General features: G+C 51.4%; 15 non-coding genes across 15 annotated transcripts; all 15 read left to right on the forward strand.

Annotated features, from left to right (window-relative positions):
- The first annotated feature begins 236 nt into the window (after positions 1 to 236).
- LOC126220752 (U2 spliceosomal RNA) lies at positions 237 to 429 on the forward strand. The gene has a single exon (XR_007543112.1). It is a non-coding gene; the product is annotated as a U2 spliceosomal RNA (small nuclear RNA).
- A 754-nt stretch (positions 430 to 1,183) lies between these two features.
- Positions 1,184 to 1,376, forward strand: LOC126220796 (U2 spliceosomal RNA). Its single transcript, XR_007543151.1, has one exon. It is a non-coding gene; the product is annotated as a U2 spliceosomal RNA (small nuclear RNA).
- A 753-nt stretch (positions 1,377 to 2,129) lies between these two features.
- On the forward strand, positions 2,130 to 2,322 carry LOC126220808 (U2 spliceosomal RNA). The gene has a single exon (XR_007543162.1). It is a non-coding gene; the product is annotated as a U2 spliceosomal RNA (small nuclear RNA).
- Positions 2,323 to 3,072: 750 nt separating this feature from the next.
- Positions 3,073 to 3,265, forward strand: LOC126220821 (U2 spliceosomal RNA). The gene has a single exon (XR_007543173.1). It is a non-coding gene; the product is annotated as a U2 spliceosomal RNA (small nuclear RNA).
- A 753-nt stretch (positions 3,266 to 4,018) lies between these two features.
- LOC126220833 (U2 spliceosomal RNA) lies at positions 4,019 to 4,211 on the forward strand. The gene has a single exon (XR_007543184.1). It is a non-coding gene; the product is annotated as a U2 spliceosomal RNA (small nuclear RNA).
- Positions 4,212 to 4,964: 753 nt separating this feature from the next.
- LOC126220759 (U2 spliceosomal RNA) lies at positions 4,965 to 5,157 on the forward strand. Its single transcript, XR_007543118.1, has one exon. It is a non-coding gene; the product is annotated as a U2 spliceosomal RNA (small nuclear RNA).
- A 749-nt stretch (positions 5,158 to 5,906) lies between these two features.
- Positions 5,907 to 6,099, forward strand: LOC126220771 (U2 spliceosomal RNA). The gene has a single exon (XR_007543129.1). It is a non-coding gene; the product is annotated as a U2 spliceosomal RNA (small nuclear RNA).
- Positions 6,100 to 6,846: 747 nt separating this feature from the next.
- LOC126220784 (U2 spliceosomal RNA) lies at positions 6,847 to 7,039 on the forward strand. The gene has a single exon (XR_007543140.1). It is a non-coding gene; the product is annotated as a U2 spliceosomal RNA (small nuclear RNA).
- Positions 7,040 to 7,785: 746 nt separating this feature from the next.
- Positions 7,786 to 7,978, forward strand: LOC126220789 (U2 spliceosomal RNA). Its single transcript, XR_007543144.1, has one exon. It is a non-coding gene; the product is annotated as a U2 spliceosomal RNA (small nuclear RNA).
- Positions 7,979 to 8,723: 745 nt separating this feature from the next.
- On the forward strand, positions 8,724 to 8,916 carry LOC126220790 (U2 spliceosomal RNA). The gene has a single exon (XR_007543145.1). It is a non-coding gene; the product is annotated as a U2 spliceosomal RNA (small nuclear RNA).
- Positions 8,917 to 9,669: 753 nt separating this feature from the next.
- On the forward strand, positions 9,670 to 9,862 carry LOC126220791 (U2 spliceosomal RNA). Its single transcript, XR_007543146.1, has one exon. It is a non-coding gene; the product is annotated as a U2 spliceosomal RNA (small nuclear RNA).
- A 753-nt stretch (positions 9,863 to 10,615) lies between these two features.
- LOC126220792 (U2 spliceosomal RNA) lies at positions 10,616 to 10,808 on the forward strand. The gene has a single exon (XR_007543147.1). It is a non-coding gene; the product is annotated as a U2 spliceosomal RNA (small nuclear RNA).
- Positions 10,809 to 11,554: 746 nt separating this feature from the next.
- On the forward strand, positions 11,555 to 11,747 carry LOC126220793 (U2 spliceosomal RNA). The gene has a single exon (XR_007543148.1). It is a non-coding gene; the product is annotated as a U2 spliceosomal RNA (small nuclear RNA).
- A 747-nt stretch (positions 11,748 to 12,494) lies between these two features.
- LOC126220794 (U2 spliceosomal RNA) lies at positions 12,495 to 12,687 on the forward strand. The gene has a single exon (XR_007543149.1). It is a non-coding gene; the product is annotated as a U2 spliceosomal RNA (small nuclear RNA).
- Positions 12,688 to 13,434: 747 nt separating this feature from the next.
- On the forward strand, positions 13,435 to 13,627 carry LOC126220795 (U2 spliceosomal RNA). Its single transcript, XR_007543150.1, has one exon. It is a non-coding gene; the product is annotated as a U2 spliceosomal RNA (small nuclear RNA).
- The last annotated feature ends 121 nt before the right edge of the window (positions 13,628 to 13,748 follow it).

Genomic DNA, 13,748 nt, shown 5'->3' on the forward strand with positions numbered 1-13,748 from the left:
GCTGCCCTGGCAGCTAGCGGCGTTCAAATGGGAGTCGCAGTTTACTCTTCGACATGGAGGCTAGTACTGGGCTGTTGATGAGTGCTCTCGTGAAATGTCGTTCCTTCCGGCACTCGCTTTTGCGATGTTTTCGACGGTCGCCTGTTGCCATATCGGCCCGTACCACCGTGTGTCACTCCCACATGTGGAGCGCACACGCTGCAAGCATTTAGGCCCTTCCACTGCGGATTTTCCTTATCGCTTCTCGGCCTTTTGGCTAAGATCAAAGTGTAGTATCTGTTCTTATCAGCTTAGTATCTGATACGTCCTGCATCGCAGGACCAGAATATTAAACTCATTTTTGGCTCATGACGGAGTGCTAGGGGCTTGCTCCACCTCTGTCGCGGGTTGGCCCGGCATTGCAGTACCGCCGGGATCGGCCCACCTAAAATTAATTAAAACATAGCCTGAAATGGGTTAATATTCTGCAGTGATCAGATATTCAGCTGGTGACAAAACTTGTCGTAGATGTCGATGTCCCCAGTAGTTAGCTGCTTACACACCACGTATTGTTTTAATTAATTTAGATTATCTTAAGTACTTTTTTTTTCTTTTTTTTTTTGCTGTGTGCTTGACCGCTCTTGCAGCCGCATTACACTAGGCTGGTAATTTATGGGGGCACAGGACAGTGCCTTCGGATGCCTCGATGGCGTCTCTTATGGTCCGGCCACAAATAATTTTAAATAATTTTTTTGGAGTTATGACCTTAGCTCCTCGCGAACGTCGTCGCCGCCGCCGCCGCCGCCGCCGCCGCACGCACGCAGAATACGTGTGTACACACACACACACACATATGCAGTTGGCGGTGGACGATGTAAGCACTCGGCTAGGTGTAGCTTGCGCCGGCCTCGCGACGGTCTAGCTCGCGCCGTCCTGGCGCTGCTGTGGGGCGGCGTCACGGCTTCTCCGCTGCCCTGGCAGCTAGCGGCGTTCAAATGGGAGTCGCAGTTTACTCTTCGACATGGAGGCTAGTACTGGGCTGTTGATGAGTGCTCTCGTGAAATGTCGTTCCTTCCGGCACTCGCTTTTGCGATGTTTTCGACGGTCGCCTGTTGCCATATCGGCCCGTACCACCGTGTGTCACTCCCACATGTGGAGCGCACACGCTGCAAGCATTTAGGCCCTTCCACTGCGGATTTTCCTTATCGCTTCTCGGCCTTTTGGCTAAGATCAAAGTGTAGTATCTGTTCTTATCAGCTTAGTATCTGATACGTCCTGCATCGCAGGACCAGAATATTAAACTCATTTTTGGCTCATGACGGAGTGCTAGGGGCTTGCTCCACCTCTGTCGCGGGTTGGCCCGGCATTGCAGTACCGCCGGGATCGGCCCACCTAAAATTAATTAAAACATAGCCTGAAATGGGTTAATATTCTGCAGTGATCAGATATTCAGCTGGTGACAAAACTTGTCGTAGATGTCGATGTCCCCAGTAGTTAGCTGCTTACACACCACGTATTGTTTTAATTAATTTAGATTATCTTAAGTACTTTTTTTTTCTTTTTTTTTTGCTGTGTGCTTGACCGCTCTTGCAGCCGCATTACACTAGGCTGGTAATTTATGGGGGCACAGGACAGTGCCTTCGGATGCCTCGATGGCGTCTCTTATGGTCCGGCCACAAATAATTTTAAATAATTTTTTTGGAGTTATGACCTTAGCTCCTCGCGAACGTCGTCGCCGCCGCCGCCGCCGCCGCCGCCGCACGCACGCAGAATACGTGTGTACACACACACACACACATATGCAGTTGGCGGTGGACGATGTAAGCACTCGGCTAGGTGTAGCTTGCGCCGGCCTCGCGACGGTCTAGCTCGCGCCGTCCTGGCGCTGCTGTGGGGCGGCGTCACGGCTTCTCCGCTGCCCTGGCAGCTAGCGGCGTTCAAATGGGAGTCGCAGTTTACTCTTCGACATGGAGGCTAGTACTGGGCTGTTGATGAGTGCTCTCGTGAAATGTCGTTCCTTCCGGCACTCGCTTTTGCGATGTTTTCGACGGTCGCCTGTTGCCATATCGGCCCGTACCACCGTGTGTCACTCCCACATGTGGAGCGCACACGCTGCAAGCATTTAGGCCCTTCCACTGCGGATTTTCCTTATCGCTTCTCGGCCTTTTGGCTAAGATCAAAGTGTAGTATCTGTTCTTATCAGCTTAGTATCTGATACGTCCTGCATCGCAGGACCAGAATATTAAACTCATTTTTGGCTCATGACGGAGTGCTAGGGGCTTGCTCCACCTCTGTCGCGGGTTGGCCCGGCATTGCAGTACCGCCGGGATCGGCCCACCTAAAATTAATTAAAACATAGCCTGAAATGGGTTAATATTCTGCAGTGATCAGATATTCAGCTGGTGACAAAACTTGTCGTAGATGTCGATGTCCCCAGTAGTTAGCTGCTTACACACCACGTATTGTTTTAATTAATTTAGATTATCTTAAGTACTTTTTTTTTCTTTTTTTTTTTTGCTGTGTGCTTGACCGCTCTTGCAGCCGCATTACACTAGGCTGGTAATTTATGGGGGCACAGGACAGTGCCTTCGGATGCCTCGTTGGCGTCTCTTATGGTCCGGCCACAGATAATTTTAAATAAATTTTTTGGAGTTATGACCTTAGCTCCTCGCGAACGTCGTCGTCGTCGCCGCCGCCGCACGCACGCAGAATACGTGTGTACACACACACACACACACACATATGCAGTTGGCGGTGGACGATGTAAGCACTCGGCTAGGTGTAGCTCGCGCCGGCCTCGCGACGGTCTAGCTCGCGCCGGCCTGGCGCTGCTGTGGGGCGGCGTCACGGCTTCTCCGCTGCCCTGGCAGCTAGCGGCGTTCAAATGGGAGTCGCAGTTTACTCTTCGACATGGAGGCTAGTACTGGGCTGTTGATGAGTGCTCTCGTGAAATGTCGTTCCTTCCGGCACTCGCTTTTGCGATGTTTTCGACGGTCGCCTGTTGCCATATCGGCCCGTACCACCGTGTGTCACTCCCACATGTGGAGCGCACACGCTGCAAGCATTTAGGCCCTTCCACTGCGGATTTTCCTTATCGCTTCTCGGCCTTTTGGCTAAGATCAAAGTGTAGTATCTGTTCTTATCAGCTTAGTATCTGATACGTCCTGCATCGCAGGACCAGAATATTAAACTCATTTTTGGCTCATGACGGAGTGCTAGGGGCTTGCTCCACCTCTGTCGCGGGTTGGCCCGGCATTGCAGTACCGCCGGGATCGGCCCACCTAAAATTAATTAAAACATAGCCTGAAATGGGTTAATATTCTGCAGTGATCAGATATTCAGCTGGTGACAAAACTTGTCGTAGATGTCGATGTCCCCAGTAGTTAGCTGCTTACACACCACGTATTGTTTTAATTAATTTAGATTATCTTAAGTACTTTTTTTTTCTTTTTTTTTTGCTGTGTGCTTGACCGCTCTTGCAGCCGCATTACACTAGGCTGGTAATTTATGGGGGCACAGGACAGTGCCTTCGGATGCCTCGATGGCGTCTCTTATGGTCCGGCCACAAATAATTTTAAATAATTTTTTTGGAGTTATGACCTTAGCTCCTCGCGAACGTCGTCGCCGCCGCCGCCGCCGCCGCCGCCGCACGCACGCAGAATACGTGTGTACACACACACACACACATATGCAGTTGGCGGTGGACGATGTAAGCACTCGGCTAGGTGTAGCTTGCGCCGGCCTCGCGACGGTCTAGCTCGCGCCGTCCTGGCGCTGCTGTGGGGCGGCGTCACGGCTTCTCCGCTGCCCTGGCAGCTAGCGGCGTTCAAATGGGAGTCGCAGTTTACTCTTCGACATGGAGGCTAGTACTGGGCTGTTGATGAGTGCTCTCGTGAAATGTCGTTCCTTCCGGCACTCGCTTTTGCGATGTTTTCGACGGTCGCCTGTTGCCATATCGGCCCGTACCACCGTGTGTCACTCCCACATGTGGAGCGCACACGCTGCAAGCATTTAGGCCCTTCCACTGCGGATTTTCCTTATCGCTTCTCGGCCTTTTGGCTAAGATCAAAGTGTAGTATCTGTTCTTATCAGCTTAGTATCTGATACGTCCTGCATCGCAGGACCAGAATATTAAACTCATTTTTGGCTCATGACGGAGTGCTAGGGGCTTGCTCCACCTCTGTCGCGGGTTGGCCCGGCATTGCAGTACCGCCGGGATCGGCCCACCTAAAATTAATTAAAACATAGCCTGAAATGGGTTAATATTCTGCAGTGATCAGATATTCAGCTGGTGACAAAACTTGTCGTAGATGTCGATGTCCCCAGTAGTTAGCTGCTTACACACCACGTATTGTTTTAATTAATTTAGATTATCTTAAGTACTTTTTTTTTCTTTTTTTTTTGCTGTGTGCTTGACCGCTCTTGCAGCCGCATTACACTAGGCTGGTAATTTATGGGGGCACAGGACAGTGCCTTCGGATGCCTCGATGGCGTCTCTTATGGTCCGGCCACAAATAATTTTAAATAATTTTTTTGGAGTTATGACCTTAGCTCCTCGCGAACGTCGTCGCCGCCGCCGCCGCCGCCGCCGCCGCACGCACGCAGAATACGTGTGTACACACACACACACACATATGCAGTTGGCGGTGGACGATGTAAGCACTCGGCTAGGTGTAGCTTGCGCCGGCCTCGCGACGGTCTAGCTCGCGCCGTCCTGGCGCTGCTGTGGGGCGGCGTCACGGCTTCTCCGCTGCCCTGGCAGCTAGCGGCGTTCAAATGGGAGTCGCAGTTTACTCTTCGACATGGAGGCTAGTACTGGGCTGTTGATGAGTGCTCTCGTGAAATGTCGTTCCTTCCGGCACTCGCTTTTGCGATGTTTTCGACGGTCGCCTGTTGCCATATCGGCCCGTACCACCGTGTGTCACTCCCACATGTGGAGCGCACACGCTGCAAGCATTTAGGCCCTTCCACTGCGGATTTTCCTTATCGCTTCTCGGCCTTTTGGCTAAGATCAAAGTGTAGTATCTGTTCTTATCAGCTTAGTATCTGATACGTCCTGCATCGCAGGACCAGAATATTAAACTCATTTTTGGCTCATGACGGAGTGCTAGGGGCTTGCTCCACCTCTGTCGCGGGTTGGCCCGGCATTGCAGTACCGCCGGGATCGGCCCACCTAAAATTAATTAAAACATAGCCTGAAATGGGTTAATATTCTGCAGTGATCAGATATTCAGCTGGTGACAAAACTTGTCGTAGATGTCGATGTCCCCAGTAGTTAGCTGCTTACACACCACGTATTGTTTTAATTAATTTAGATTATCTTAAGTACTTTTTTTTTCTTTTTTTTTTTTGCTGTGTGCTTGACCGCTCTTGCAGCCGCATTACACTAGGCTGGTAATTTATGGGGGCACAGGACAGTGCCTTCGGATGCCTCGTTGGCGTCTCTTATGGTCCGGCCACAGATAATTTTAAATAAATTTTTTGGAGTTATGACCTTAGCTCCTCGCGAACGTCGTCGTCGTCGTCGCCGCCGCCGCACGCACGCAGAATACGTGTGTACACACACACACACACATATGCAGTTGGCGGTGGACGATGTAAGCACTCGGCTAGGTGTAGCTCGCGCCGGCCTCGCGACGGTCTAGCTCGCGCCGGCCTGGCGCTGCTGTGGGGCGGCGTCACGGCTTCTCCGCTGCCCTGGCAGCTAGCGGCGTTCAAATGGGAGTCGCAGTTTACTCTTCGACATGGAGGCTAGTACTGGGCTGTTGATGAGTGCTCTCGTGAAATGTCGTTCCTTCCGGCACTCGCTTTTGCGATGTTTTCGACGGTCGCCTGTTGCCATATCGGCCCGTACCACCGTGTGTCACTCCCACATGTGGAGCGCACACGCTGCAAGCATTTAGGCCCTTCCACTGCGGATTTTCCTTATCGCTTCTCGGCCTTTTGGCTAAGATCAAAGTGTAGTATCTGTTCTTATCAGCTTAGTATCTGATACGTCCTGCATCGCAGGACCAGAATATTAAACTCATTTTTGGCTCATGACGGAGTGCTAGGGGCTTGCTCCACCTCTGTCGCGGGTTGGCCCGGCATTGCAGTACCGCCGGGATCGGCCCACCTAAAATTAATTAAAACATAGCCTGAAATGGGTTAATATTCTGCAGTGATCAGATATTCAGCTGGTGACAAAACTTGTCGTAGATGTCGATGTCCCCAGTAGTTAGCTGCTTACACACCACGTATTGTTTTAATTAATTTAGATTATCTTAAGTACTTTTTTTTTCTTTTTTTTTTGCTGTGTGCTTGACCGCTCTTGCAGCCGCATTACACTAGGCTGGTAATTTATGGGGGCACAGGACAGTGCCTTCGGATGCCTCGATGGCGTCTCTTATGGTCCGGCCACAGATAATTTTAAATAAATTTTTTGGAGTTATGACCTTAGCTCCTCGCGAACGTCGTCGTCGTCGTCGCCGCCGCCGCACGCACGCAGAATACGTGTGTACACACACACACACACATATGCAGTTGGCGGTGGACGATGTAAGCACTCGGCTAGGTGTAGCTCGCGCCGGCCTCGCGACGGTCTAGCTCGCGCCGGCCTGGCGCTGCTGTGGGGCGGCGTCACGGCTTCTCCGCTGCCCTGGCAGCTAGCGGCGTTCAAATGGGAGTCGCAGTTTACTCTTCGACATGGAGGCTAGTACTGGGCTGTTGATGAGTGCTCTCGTGAAATGTCGTTCCTTCCGGCACTCGCTTTTGCGATGTTTTCGACGGTCGCCTGTTGCCATATCGGCCCGTACCACCGTGTGTCACTCCCACATGTGGAGCGCACACGCTGCAAGCATTTAGGCCCTTCCACTGCGGATTTTCCTTATCGCTTCTCGGCCTTTTGGCTAAGATCAAAGTGTAGTATCTGTTCTTATCAGCTTAGTATCTGATACGTCCTGCATCGCAGGACCAGAATATTAAACTCATTTTTGGCTCATGACGGAGTGCTAGGGGCTTGCTCCACCTCTGTCGCGGGTTGGCCCGGCATTGCAGTACCGCCGGGATCGGCCCACCTAAAATTAATTAAAACATAGCCTGAAATGGGTTAATATTCTGCAGTGATCAGATATTCAGCTGGTGACAAAACTTGTCGTAGATGTCGATGTCCCCAGTAGTTAGCTGCTTACACACCACGTATTGTTTTAATTAATTTAGATTATCTTAAGTACTTTTTTTTTCTTTTTTTTTTTTGCTGTGTGCTTGACCGCTCTTGCAGCCGCATTACACTAGGCTGGTAATTTATGGGGGCACAGGACAGTGCCTTCGGATGCCTCGTTGGCGTCTCTTATGGTCCGGCCACAGATAATTTTAAATAAATTTTTTGGAGTTATGACCTTAGCTCCTCGCGAACGTCGTCGTCGTCGCCGCCGCCGCACGCACGCAGAATACGTGTGTACACACACACACACACATATGCAGTTGGCGGTGGACGATGTAAGCACTCGGCTAGGTGTAGCTCGCGCCGGCCTCGCGACGGTCTAGCTCGCGCCGGCCTGGCGCTGCTGTGGGGCGGCGTCACGGCTTCTCCGCTGCCCTGGCAGCTAGCGGCGTTCAAATGGGAGTCGCAGTTTACTCTTCGACATGGAGGCTAGTACTGGGCTGTTGATGAGTGCTCTCGTGAAATGTCGTTCCTTCCGGCACTCGCTTTTGCGATGTTTTCGACGGTCGCCTGTTGCCATATCGGCCCGTACCACCGTGTGTCACTCCCACATGTGGAGCGCACACGCTGCAAGCATTTAGGCCCTTCCACTGCGGATTTTCCTTATCGCTTCTCGGCCTTTTGGCTAAGATCAAAGTGTAGTATCTGTTCTTATCAGCTTAGTATCTGATACGTCCTGCATCGCAGGACCAGAATATTAAACTCATTTTTGGCTCATGACGGAGTGCTAGGGGCTTGCTCCACCTCTGTCGCGGGTTGGCCCGGCATTGCAGTACCGCCGGGATCGGCCCACCTAAAATTAATTAAAACATAGCCTGAAATGGGTTAATATTCTGCAGTGATCAGATATTCAGCTGGTGACAAAACTTGTCGTAGATGTCGATGTCCCCAGTAGTTAGCTGCTTACACACCACGTATTGTTTTAATTAATTTAGATTATCTTAAGTACTTTTTTTTTCTTTTTTTTTTTGCTGTGTGCTTGACCGCTCTTGCAGCCGCATTACACTAGGCTGGTAATTTATGGGGGCACAGGACAGTGCCTTCGGATGCCTCGATGGCGTCTCTTATGGTCCGGCCACAGATAATTTTAAATAAATTTTTTGGAGTTATGACCTTAGCTCCTCGCGAACGTCGTCGTCGTCGCCGCCGCCGCACGCACGCAGAATACGTGTGTACACACACACACACACATATGCAGTTGGCGGTGGACGATGTAAGCACTCGGCTAGGTGTAGCTTGCGCCGGCCTCGCGACGGTCTAGCTCGCGCCGTCCTGGCGCTGCTGTGGGGCGGCGTCACGGCTTCTCCGCTGCCCTGGCAGCTAGCGGCGTTCAAATGGGAGTCGCAGTTTACTCTTCGACATGGAGGCTAGTACTGGGCTGTTGATGAGTGCTCTCGTGAAATGTCGTTCCTTCCGGCACTCGCTTTTGCGATGTTTTCGACGGTCGCCTGTTGCCATATCGGCCCGTACCACCGTGTGTCACTCCCACATGTGGAGCGCACACGCTGCAAGCATTTAGGCCCTTCCACTGCGGATTTTCCTTATCGCTTCTCGGCCTTTTGGCTAAGATCAAAGTGTAGTATCTGTTCTTATCAGCTTAGTATCTGATACGTCCTGCATCGCAGGACCAGAATATTAAACTCATTTTTGGCTCATGACGGAGTGCTAGGGGCTTGCTCCACCTCTGTCGCGGGTTGGCCCGGCATTGCAGTACCGCCGGGATCGGCCCACCTAAAATTAATTAAAACATAGCCTGAAATGGGTTAATATTCTGCAGTGATCAGATATTCAGCTGGTGACAAAACTTGTCGTAGATGTCGATGTCCCCAGTAGTTAGCTGCTTACACACCACGTATTGTTTTAATTAATTTAGATTATCTTAAGTACTTTTTTTTTCTTTTTTTTTTGCTGTGTGCTTGACCGCTCTTGCAGCCGCATTACACTAGGCTGGTAATTTATGGGGGCACAGGACAGTGCCTTCGGATGCCTCGATGGCGTCTCTTATGGTCCGGCCACAAATAATTTTAAATAATTTTTTTGGAGTTATGACCTTAGCTCCTCGCGAACGTCGTCGCCGCCGCCGCCGCCGCCGCCGCCGCACGCACGCAGAATACGTGTGTACACACACACACACACATATGCAGTTGGCGGTGGACGATGTAAGCACTCGGCTAGGTGTAGCTTGCGCCGGCCTCGCGACGGTCTAGCTCGCGCCGTCCTGGCGCTGCTGTGGGGCGGCGTCACGGCTTCTCCGCTGCCCTGGCAGCTAGCGGCGTTCAAATGGGAGTCGCAGTTTACTCTTCGACATGGAGGCTAGTACTGGGCTGTTGATGAGTGCTCTCGTGAAATGTCGTTCCTTCCGGCACTCGCTTTTGCGATGTTTTCGACGGTCGCCTGTTGCCATATCGGCCCGTACCACCGTGTGTCACTCCCACATGTGGAGCGCACACGCTGCAAGCATTTAGGCCCTTCCACTGCGGATTTTCCTTATCGCTTCTCGGCCTTTTGGCTAAGATCAAAGTGTAGTATCTGTTCTTATCAGCTTAGTATCTGATACGTCCTGCATCGCAGGACCAGAATATTAAACTCATTTTTGGCTCATGACGGAGTGCTAGGGGCTTGCTCCACCTCTGTCGCGGGTTGGCCCGGCATTGCAGTACCGCCGGGATCGGCCCACCTAAAATTAATTAAAACATAGCCTGAAATGGGTTAATATTCTGCAGTGATCAGATATTCAGCTGGTGACAAAACTTGTCGTAGATGTCGATGTCCCCAGTAGTTAGCTGCTTACACACCACGTATTGTTTTAATTAATTTAGATTATCTTAAGTACTTTTTTTTTCTTTTTTTTTTGCTGTGTGCTTGACCGCTCTTGCAGCCGCATTACACTAGGCTGGTAATTTATGGGGGCACAGGACAGTGCCTTCGGATGCCTCGATGGCGTCTCTTATGGTCCGGCCACAAATAATTTTAAATAATTTTTTTGGAGTTATGACCTTAGCTCCTCGCGAACGTCGTCGCCGCCGCCGCCGCCGCCGCCGCCGCACGCACGCAGAATACGTGTGTACACACACACACACACATATGCAGTTGGCGGTGGACGATGTAAGCACTCGGCTAGGTGTAGCTTGCGCCGGCCTCGCGACGGTCTAGCTCGCGCCGTCCTGGCGCTGCTGTGGGGCGGCGTCACGGCTTCTCCGCTGCCCTGGCAGCTAGCGGCGTTCAAATGGGAGTCGCAGTTTACTCTTCGACATGGAGGCTAGTACTGGGCTGTTGATGAGTGCTCTCGTGAAATGTCGTTCCTTCCGGCACTCGCTTTTGCGATGTTTTCGACGGTCGCCTGTTGCCATATCGGCCCGTACCACCGTGTGTCACTCCCACATGTGGAGCGCACACGCTGCAAGCATTTAGGCCCTTCCACTGCGGATTTTCCTTATCGCTTCTCGGCCTTTTGGCTAAGATCAAAGTGTAGTATCTGTTCTTATCAGCTTAGTATCTGATACGTCCTGCATCGCAGGACCAGAATATTAAACTCATTTTTGGCTCATGACGGAGTGCTAGGGGCTTGCTCCACCTCTGTCGCGGGTTGGCCCGGCATTGCAGTACCGCCGGGATCGGCCCACCTAAAATTAATTAAAACATAGCCTGAAATGGGTTAATATTCTGCAGTGATCAGATATTCAGCTGGTGACAAAACTTGTCGTAGATGTCGATGTCCCCAGTAGTTAGCTGCTTACACACCACGTATTGTTTTAATTAATTTAGATTATCTTAAGTACTTTTTTTTTCTTTTTTTTTTTTGCTGTGTGCTTGACCGCTCTTGCAGCCGCATTACACTAGGCTGGTAATTTATGGGGGCACAGGACAGTGCCTTCGGATGCCTCGTTGGCGTCTCTTATGGTCCGGCCACAGATAATTTTAAATAAATTTTTTGGAGTTATGACCTTAGCTCCTCGCGAACGTCGTCGTCGTCGCCGCCGCCGCACGCACGCAGAATACGTGTGTACACACACACACACACATATGCAGTTGGCGGTGGACGATGTAAGCACTCGGCTAGGTGTAGCTCGCGCCGGCCTCGCGACGGTCTAGCTCGCGCCGGCCTGGCGCTGCTGTGGGGCGGCGTCACGGCTTCTCCGCTGCCCTGGCAGCTAGCGGCGTTCAAATGGGAGTCGCAGTTTACTCTTCGACATGGAGGCTAGTACTGGGCTGTTGATGAGTGCTCTCGTGAAATGTCGTTCCTTCCGGCACTCGCTTTTGCGATGTTTTCGACGGTCGCCTGTTGCCATATCGGCCCGTACCACCGTGTGTCACTCCCACATGTGGAGCGCACACGCTGCAAGCATTTAGGCCCTTCCACTGCGGATTTTCCTTATCGCTTCTCGGCCTTTTGGCTAAGATCAAAGTGTAGTATCTGTTCTTATCAGCTTAGTATCTGATACGTCCTGCATCGCAGGACCAGAATATTAAACTCATTTTTGGCTCATGACGGAGTGCTAGGGGCTTGCTCCACCTCTGTCGCGGGTTGGCCCGGCATTGCAGTACCGCCGGGATCGGCCCACCTAAAATTAATTAAAACATAGCCTGAAATGGGTTAATATTCTGCAGTGATCAGATATTCAGCTGGTGACAAAACTTGTCGTAGATGTCGATGTCCCCAGTAGTTAGCTGCTTACACACCACGTATTGTTTTAATTAATTTAGATTATCTTAAGTACTTTTTTTTTCTTTTTTTTTTGCTGTGTGCTTGACCGCTCTTGCAGCCGCATTACACTAGGCTGGTAATTTATGGGGGCACAGGACAGTGCCTTCGGATGCCTCGTTGGCGTCTCTTATGGTCCGGCCACAGATAATTTTAAATAAATTTTTTGGAGTTATGACCTTAGCTCCTCGCGAACGTCGTCGTCGTCGTCGCCGCCGCCGCACGCACGCAGAATACGTGTGTACACACACACACACACATATGCAGTTGGCGGTGGACGATGTAAGCACTCGGCTAGGTGTAGCTCGCGCCGGCCTCGCGACGGTCTAGCTCGCGCCGGCCTGGCGCTGCTGTGGGGCGGCGTCACGGCTTCTCCGCTGCCCTGGCAGCTAGCGGCGTTCAAATGGGAGTCGCAGTTTACTCTTCGACATGGAGGCTAGTACTGGGCTGTTGATGAGTGCTCTCGTGAAATGTCGTTCCTTCCGGCACTCGCTTTTGCGATGTTTTCGACGGTCGCCTGTTGCCATATCGGCCCGTACCACCGTGTGTCACTCCCACATGTGGAGCGCACACGCTGCAAGCATTTAGGCCCTTCCACTGCGGATTTTCCTTATCGCTTCTCGGCCTTTTGGCTAAGATCAAAGTGTAGTATCTGTTCTTATCAGCTTAGTATCTGATACGTCCTGCATCGCAGGACCAGAATATTAAACTCATTTTTGGCTCATGACGGAGTGCTAGGGGCTTGCTCCACCTCTGTCGCGGGTTGGCCCGGCATTGCAGTACCGCCGGGATCGGCCCACCTAAAATTAATTAAAACATAGCCTGAAATGGGTTAATATTCTGCAGTGATCAGATATTCAGCTGGTGACAAAACTTGTCGTAGATGTCGATGTCCCCAGTAGTTAGCTGCTTACACACCACGTATTGTTTTAATTAATTTAGATTATCTTAAGTACTTTTTTTTTCTTTTTTTTTTGCTGTGTGCTTGACCGCTCTTGCAGCCGCATTACACTAGGCTGGTAATTTATGGGGGCACAGGACAGTGCCTTCGGATGCCTCGATGGCGTCTCTTATGGTCCGGCCACAGATAATTTTAAATAAATTTTTTGGAGTTATGACCTTAGCTCCTCGCGAACGTCGTCGTCGTCGTCGCCGCCGCCGCACGCACGCAGAATACGTGTGTACACACACACACACACATATGCAGTTGGCGGTGGACGATGTAAGCACTCGGCTAGGTGTAGCTCGCGCCGGCCTCGCGACGGTCTAGCTCGCGCCGGCCTGGCGCTGCTGTGGGGCGGCGTCACGGCTTCTCCGCTGCCCTGGCAGCTAGCGGCGTTCAAATGGGAGTCGCAGTTTACTCTTCGACATGGAGGCTAGTACTGGGCTGTTGATGAGTGCTCTCGTGAAATGTCGTTCCTTCCGGCACTCGCTTTTGCGATGTTTTCGACGGTCGCCTGTTGCCATATCGGCCCGTACCACCGTGTGTCACTCCCACATGTGGAGCGCACACGCTGCAAGCATTTAGGCCCTTCCACTGCGGATTTTCCTTATCGCTTCTCGGCCTTTTGGCTAAGATCAAAGTGTAGTATCTGTTCTTATCAGCTTAGTATCTGATACGTCCTGCATCGCAGGACCAGAATATTAAACTCATTTTTGGCTCATGACGGAGTGCTAGGGGCTTGCTCCACCTCTGTCGCGGGTTGGCCCGGCATTGCAGTACCGCCGGGATCGGCCCACCTAAAATTAATTAAAACATAGCCTGAAATGGGTTAATATTCTGCAGTGATCAGATATTCAGCTGGTGACAAAACTTGTCGTAGATGTCGATGTCCCCAGTAGTTAGCTGCTTACACACCACGTATT

Source organism: Schistocerca nitens, unplaced genomic scaffold (genome assembly GCF_023898315.1).
Source record: "Schistocerca nitens isolate TAMUIC-IGC-003100 unplaced genomic scaffold, iqSchNite1.1 HiC_scaffold_205, whole genome shotgun sequence".
NCBI classification, from domain to species: Eukaryota; Metazoa; Arthropoda; class Insecta; order Orthoptera; family Acrididae; genus Schistocerca; species Schistocerca nitens.